At 48.0% G+C, this 7,500-nt stretch overlaps 1 pseudogene across 1 annotated transcript in view; it reads left to right on the top strand.

Moving 5' to 3' along the window:
* LOC308151807 (catenin delta-2-like) overlaps positions 1–7,500 on the top strand; it is a 78,071-nt pseudogene that overhangs the window by 10,993 nt on the left and 59,578 nt on the right. Inside the window, exon 2 of the transcript in view lies at positions 1,860–1,972. The product of the transcript in view is annotated as a catenin delta-2-like (transcript). The remainder of the gene's footprint in view (positions 1–1,859; positions 1,973–7,500) is intronic.

Here is a 7,500-nt window from a genome sequence, read left to right as displayed (position 1 = left end):
CCACAGCTTGGGTGGAGGTGGAAGGGTGTTCCTCAGCTTGGGTGGAGGTGGAAGGGTGTTCCTCAGCTTGGATGGTGGAAGGGTGTTCCTCAGCTTGGGTGGAGGTGGAAGGGTGTTCCTCAGCTTGGGTGGCTGGTGGAAGGGTGTTCCTCAGCTTAGGTGGCTGGTGGAAGGGTGTTCCTCAGCTTGGGTGGAGGTGGAAGGGTGTTCCTCAGCTTGGGTGGAGGTGGAAGGGTGTTCCTCAGCTTAGGTGGCTGGTGGAAGGGTGTTCCACAGCTTGGGTGGCTGGTGGAAGGGTGTTCCTCAGCTAGGATGGAGGTGGAAGGGTGTTCCTCAGCTTGGGTGGAGGTGGAAGGATGTTCCTCAGCTTGGATGGAGGTGGAAGGGTGTTCCTCAGCTTGGGTGGAGGTGGAAGAGTGTTCCTCCTCAGCTTGGGTGGAGGTGGAAGGATGTTCCTCAGCTTGGATGGAGGTGGAAGGGTGTTCCTCAGCTTGGGTGGAGGTGGAAGACTGTTCCTCAGCTTGGATGGAGGTGGAAGGGTGTTCCTCAGCTTGGGTGGCTGGTGGAAGGATGTTCCTCAGCTTGGATGGAGGTGGAAGGATGTTCCTCAGCTTGGATGGAGGTGGAAGGGTGTTCCTCAGCTTGGGTGGAGGTGGAAGAGTGTTCCTCAGCTTGGGTGGCTGGTGGAAGGGTGTTCCTCAGCTTGGATGGAGGTGGAAGGGTGTTCCTCAGCTTAGATGGAGGTGGAAGGGTGTTCCTCAGCTTGGATGGCTGGTGGAAGGGTGTTCCTCAGCTTGGCTGGTGGAAGGGTGTTCCACAGCTTAGGTGGCTGGTGGAAGGGTGTTCCTCAGCTTGGGTGGAGGTGGAAGGGTGTTCCTCAGCTAGGATGGAGGTGGAAGGGTGTTCCTCAGCTTGGGTGGAGGTGGAAGGGTGTTCCTCAGCTAGGATGGAGGTGGAAGGGTGTTCCTCAGCTTGGGTGGAGGTGGAAGGGTGTTCCTCAGCTTGGGTGGAGGTGGAAGAGTGTTCCTCAGCTTAGATGGAGGTGGAAGGGTGTTCCTCAGCTTAGATGGAGGTGGAAGGATGTTCCTCAGCTTGGATGGTGGAAGGGTGTTCCTCAGCTTGGGTGGAGGTGGAAGAGTGTTCCACAGCTTGGGTGGCTGGTGGAAGGGTGTTCCTCAGCTTAGGTGGATGGTGGAAGGGTGTTCCTCAGCTTAGGTGGATGGTGGAAGGGTGTTCCACAGCTTGGGTGGAGGTGGAAGAGTGTTCCACAGCTTGGGTGGAGGTGGAAGGGTGTTCCTCAGCTTAGGTGGATGGTGGAAGGGTGTTCCTCAGCTTAGGTGGATGGTGGAAGGGTGTTCCACAGCTTGGGTGGTGGAAGGGTGTTCCTCAGCTTGGGTGGCTGGTGGAAGGGTGTTCCACAGCTTGGATGGTGGAAGGGTGTTCCTCAGCTTGGATGGTGGAAGAGTGTTCCTCAGCTTGGTTCAACATCCAGGCTTTTAGGGTACGGAGACAAAAGCGCCCAGGGAACTGGACAGGACATGATGTCATACGTGACACCCTGGAGGTGAACTCAGGAGCTGCAGTTTGAGCGTCTGCCCTCTGACCCCGGACTTCTCTCCTGACCCCAGGAGCTGCAGTTTGACCCCTAGCCTCTAAACACCTAACCCCTAACCTCTGACCTTTCTCCTGACCCAGGAGCTGCAGTTTGACCTCTAACCTCTAACCTTTGACCTCTCTGTGACCCCAGGAGCTGCAGTTTGACCTCTAATCTCTAACCTCTAACGTCTGACCTCTCTGTGACCCCAGGAGCTACAGTTTGATCTCTCACCTCTAACCTTTGACCTCTCTGTGACCTCTAGGAGCTGCAGTTTGAGCGTTTGACCCGGGAGCTGGAAGCGGAGCGGCAGATGGTGGCGACCCAGCTGGGCAGGTGCAAGCTGGGCTCTGAGACGGGCAGCATGAGCAGCATCAGGTACCTGTCTGTCTGTCTGTCTGTCTGCCTGCCTGCCTGACTGTCTGTCTGTCTGACCGCTGGGTCTGTCTGTCTGTCTGCCTGCCTGCCTGCCTGTCTCTCTGTCTGTCTGTCTGTCTGTCTTTCTGTCTCTCTCTCTTGCTCGATTCTTCGCTCCTCACATACCCCCCCCCCCCACACACCCACCTACCACACACACACACACACACACACACACACACACACACACACACACACACACACACACACACACTCCCTGTAGTACCCTCCCCCCTCCCTCCTTACCTGCGTCACCAGGTGTGTTCAGTGAAGCCTCCCGGACCACCTGTCTCTTTCATTATACACCCCCCCCACACCCCCCCTCCCACACACACACACACACAGTTCCATTCTTAACTCAGTTAACACTGTCTGAGTCTCCGATGTCTCACATCCCACACCTCCCGCCCTTGTCTGGCTCTCCACCAATCAGAACAGTCCCCACCAGGGAACAGGGGGGTAGTACCTGTGTTCCACCACCAGGGGCAGCAGCAGGACAATGTGTGTCTCCTGTGTGTCTGTGTGTGTGTGTGTGTGTGTGTGTGTGTGTGTGTCTCCTGTGTGTGTGTGTGTGTGTGTGTGTGTGTGTGTCTCCTGTGTGTCTCCTCTGTGTGTGTGTGTGTGTGTGTGTGTGTGTGTGTGTGTTCTCCAGGGAGGGATTCTCTTCCTCTATGGTCGTTCTCATTCCAATCTGATGACCAACAATGGATCTGAGACACTCTAGAACTGTTGGTTCTGGTTCTTAATTAACCTGGTGACCTCCTGAGCCCCTGGACCAGACGCTCTTTGTGGGAAACCCTGTCGGCTAGGATCACCCGTGGGAATGTTGCCTAGATACGTACCCTCCACGTCTGTCCTGTCAGCTGGCCAATGGGAGCCTCTCTAACGTGATTGGATGGTGTTGGATGAGGATGGTGTATGTATACGTCCTCGCTGTGCTGGTATATCTATAAATATATTTATGTCTATAAGTACATTATATATATATATATACTTATAGTCATATTTATAGACATAATATATATATATATATATATTTATTTATAGATATGTCTATAAATATGTCTAAGTACATATCTATAAATGTATATGTATACATATATATCTATTAATATATATCTATAAATGTATATCTATACATATATACAGTACAGGCCAAAAGTTTGGACACACCTTCTCATTCAATGCGTTTCCTTTATTTTCATGACTATTTACATTGTAGATTCTCACTGAAGGCATCAAAACTATGAATGAACACATATGGAATTATGTACTTAACAAAAAAGTGTGAAATAACTCTAAATATGTCTTATATTTTAGATTCCTCAAAAGCCACCCTTTGCTTTTTTGATAGTGCTGCAAACCCTTCGTGTTCTCTCAATGAGCTTCATGAGGTAGTCACCTGAAATGGTTTTCACTTCACAGTTGTGCCTTGTCAGGGTTCATTAGTGGAATTTCTTGCCTTATTAATAACCTCATCTTATCCACCTCATTTTTCTGGTTTTCTGCTCGAAATGACATGCCCACAGTGAATATAGAATATCTCCACAATCACAAGGGCCTTCATAATGATCTTGTTATCAAATGAAAGCTAACACCTGTGGGGTGGCTGTCAGAATCAAAATCTATGTTACTGTGTCAGAGTAAATAGAGCTAGAACATTATAAAACATCTCAAATTCAGTCTCCGCCTAAAAAAACAACAGCTTTTACAGTGAATATCACCTTGGAAACCTGATAACCAAGCCCAAATCATCTAGGAATCAGTACTCCAGGGTCTTATTAGTACTTGTGCCAAAGTCGATGCTAGTAATGTGAGCAAATGCAACTTTGTACCTGTTTTAGTACAGGTATGTTTAGGCGGACACCTATATGTTTAGGCCATTTGGAGATATTTTGGCACCATCTTTGACCTTTGACCTTTCTCATGTATCAGATTTCTTTTTTTTATTTTATTTTTTGGGGGGGATTTTTTTGGGGTTGGCCGACCAATGGTATGGAAATTCAGCGTTGAAACCGGACATGACACATTCTCCAGTTGGAGAAAACTGGATGTGACTTCGGCCGTGTTTACCGTCTCGGCAAAAAAATGGTGGCATCGTATAGCATGCAAAGTTGTGAAAAAAATTTGATATCGATGAAGAGAATTGATCGAGGTAAGCTCTTTATATCACTTCGGATCCACCTGTGGGTCCGTTGGCTCCTATGAGGTTGGGGTTGGGACCATCAGTTGTGTTGTGCAGAAGTCAGGTTGATACACAGCTGACAGCCCTATTGGACAACTGTTAGAATTCATATTATGGCAAGAACCAATCAGCTAAGTAAAGAGAAACGAGTGGCCATCATTACTTTAAGAAATGAAGGTCAGTCAGTCCGGAAAATTGCAAAAACTTTGAATGTGTCCCCAAGTGCAGTCGCAAAAACCATCAAGCGCTACAACGAAACTGGCTCACATGAGGACCGCCCCAGGAAAGGGATGAATGCCACACAGAGTTCTAGCAGCAGACACATCTCTAGAACAACTGTTAAGAGGAGACTGCGCGAATCAGGCCTTCATGGTCAAATAGCTGCTAGGAAACCACTGCTAAGGAGAGGCAACAAGCAGAAGAGATTTGTTTTGGCCAAGAAACACAAGGAATGGACATTAGACCAGTGGAAATCTGTGCTTTGGTCTGATGAGTCCAAATTTGAGATCTTTGGTTCCAACCGCCGTGTCTTTGTGCGACGCAGAAAAGGTGAACGGATGGATTCTACATGCCTGGTTCCCACCGTGAAGCATGGAGGAGGAGGTGTGATGGTGTGGGGGTGCTTTGCTGGTGACACTGTTGGGGATTTATTCAAAATTGAAGGCATACTGAACCAGCATGGCTACCACAGCATCCTGCAGCGACATGCCATCCCATCCGGTTTGCGTTTAGTTGGACCATCATTTATTTTTCAACAGGACAATGACCCCAAACACACATCCAGGCTGTGTAAGGGCTATTTGACCAAGAAGGAGAGTGATGGAGTGCTGCGCCAGATGACCTGGCCTCCACAGTCACTGGACCTGAACCCAATCGAGATGGTTTGGGATGAGCTGGACCGCAGAGTGAAGGCAAAAGGGCCAACAAGTGCTAAGCATCTCTGGGAACTCCTTCAAGACTGTTGGAAAACCATTTCAGGTGACTACCTCTGGAAGCTCATCAAGAGAATGCCAAGAGTGTGCAAAGCAGTAATCAGAGCAAAGGGTGGCTACTTTGAAGAAACTAGAATATAAGACATGTTTTCAGTTATTTCACACTTTTTTGTTAAGTACATAATTCCACATGTGTTCATTCATAGTTTTGATGCCTTCAGTGAGAATCTACAATGTAAATAGTCATGAAAATAAAGGAAACGCATTGAATGAGAAGGTGTGTCCAAACTTTTGGCCTGTACTGTATCTATGAATATATACTGTATATATATATATATACGTCTGTTAGGCTGCTTATTCCACATTAGCTCACATCATGGCGTGCGCACACACACACACACACACACACACACACACACACAGACACACACACACACACACACACACACACACACACACACACGTCTGTGTATAGTAGCACCTACAGAGGCGTTACCATAACAACACTCATCCTGATCCATGAATGGTGACGTCAGCGTGCGCTCTGGAGGCCTGGAGGATCATGGGGGTTTAGAGGTCTTTACGGGTGCTAATGACTCTGGTGTCTGTGTGAGGTGGCAGCCTCTGTGCTTTAGTAGTCTTAGCCCTGGGCCCAATCCCATTTCCCTTTCCCCCCCCCTACCCCTCGTTTCGGAGCGCCACTCGCTTTTTCGGCTTTCGCCTCGGAACAGAGTCACAAGGGGTCGTGGATGAACATCTTCCCCTATGAAATGGGACGACCCTTCAAGACCCTGAGTGATACGTCATCAGTAGTGTCATATGTAAGCACGGACGCTCGCGATTCGTTCACAACTTAACAAAGTGACACTGGGTTGACCGACGTTAAGGGGCCGGGTAATTTGATTGGACAAGAGGGCATTCCATGAGTGCTGATCAGATTTCCAGAGCGAATTTACGAACGCACCCTTAGTGAGTTTGTAGTCTTAGTGAGGTTGTAGTTTTAGAGAGGTTGTAGTCTTAGAGAGGTTGTAGTCTTAGGGAGGTTGTAGTCTTAGGGAGGTTGTAGTCTTAGGGAGGTTGTAGTCTTAGAGAGGTTGTAGTCTTAGTGAGGTTGTAGTCTTAGTGAGGTTGTAGTCTTAGGGAGGTTGTAGTCTTAGAGAGGTTGTAGTCTTAGAGAGGTTGTAGTCTTAGGGAGGTTGTAGTTTTAGAGAGGTTGTAGTCTTAGGGAGGTTGTAGTCTTAGAGAGGTTGTAGTCTTAGGGAGGTTGTAGTCTTAGAGAGGTTGTAGTCTTAGGGAGGTTGTAGTCTTAGAGAGGTTGTAGTCTTAGGGAGGTTGTAGTCTTAGAGAGGTTGTAGTCTTAGTGAGGTTGTAGTCTTAGAGAGGTTGTAGTCTTAGAGAGGTTGTAGTCTTAGAGAGGTTGTAGTCTTAGGGAGGTTGTAGTCTTAGAGAGGTTGTAGTCTTAGAGAGGTTGTAGTCTTAGGGAGGTTGTAGTCTTAGAGAGGTTGTAGTCTTAGGGAGGTTGTAGTCTTAGAGAGGTTGTAGTTTTAGAGAGGTTGTAGTTTTAGAGAGGTTGTAGTCTTAGTGAGTTTGTAGTCTTAGGGAGGTTGTAGTCTTAGGGAGGTTGTAGTTTTAGAGAGGTTGTAGTCTTAGGGAGGTTGTAGTCTTAGTGAGGTTGTAGTCTTAGAGAGGTTGTAGTCTTAGGGAGGTTGTAGTCTTAGAGAGGTTGTAGTCTTAGGGAGGTTGTAGTCTTAGGGAGGTTGTAGTCTTAGGGAGGTTGTAGTCTTAGGGAGGTTGTAGTCTTAGGGAGGTTGTAGTCTTAGAGAGGTTGTAGTTTTAGAGAGGTTGTAGTCTTAGAGAGGTTGTAGTCTTAGGGAGGTTGTAGTCTTAGAGAGGTTGTAGTCTTAGGGAGGTTGTAGTCTTAGGGAGGTTGTAGTCTTAGGGAGGTTGTAGTCTTAGGGAGGTTGTAGTCTTAGGGAGGTTGTAGTCTTAGAGAGGTTGTAGTCTTAGAGAGGTTGTAGTCTTAGAGAGGTTGTAGTCTTAGAGAGGTTGTAGTCTTAGGGAGGTTGTAGTCTTAGGGAGGTTGTAGTCTTAGGGAGGTTGTAGTCTTAGTGAGGTTGTAGTCTTAGAGAGGTTGTAGTCTTAGAGAGGTTGTAGTCTTAGAGAGGTTGTAGTCTTAGGGAGGTTGTAGTCTTAGGGAGGTTGTAGTCCTGCTGAGCCTAGTTGTTCAAAACGTTTAACCTGGATCAGAACTCTATCCGGGAAAAGAAAGTATAGTGGCCTAATTAAGGTAGTGCTGGGGACACATGGGAAGGGGAGGGGGAGAGGGTTAACTGGTGAAGGCGAGCTTGAAGAGGTGGGTTTTGAGGGCCTGT

Source organism: Nansenia antarctica (genome assembly GCF_963989245.1).
Source record: "Nansenia antarctica genome assembly, chromosome: 2".
NCBI lineage: Eukaryota > Metazoa > Chordata > Actinopteri > Argentiniformes > Microstomatidae > Nansenia > Nansenia antarctica.
Note: the sequence above shows the minus strand (reverse complement) of the source record. Positions and strands in the feature narration are given on the sequence as shown.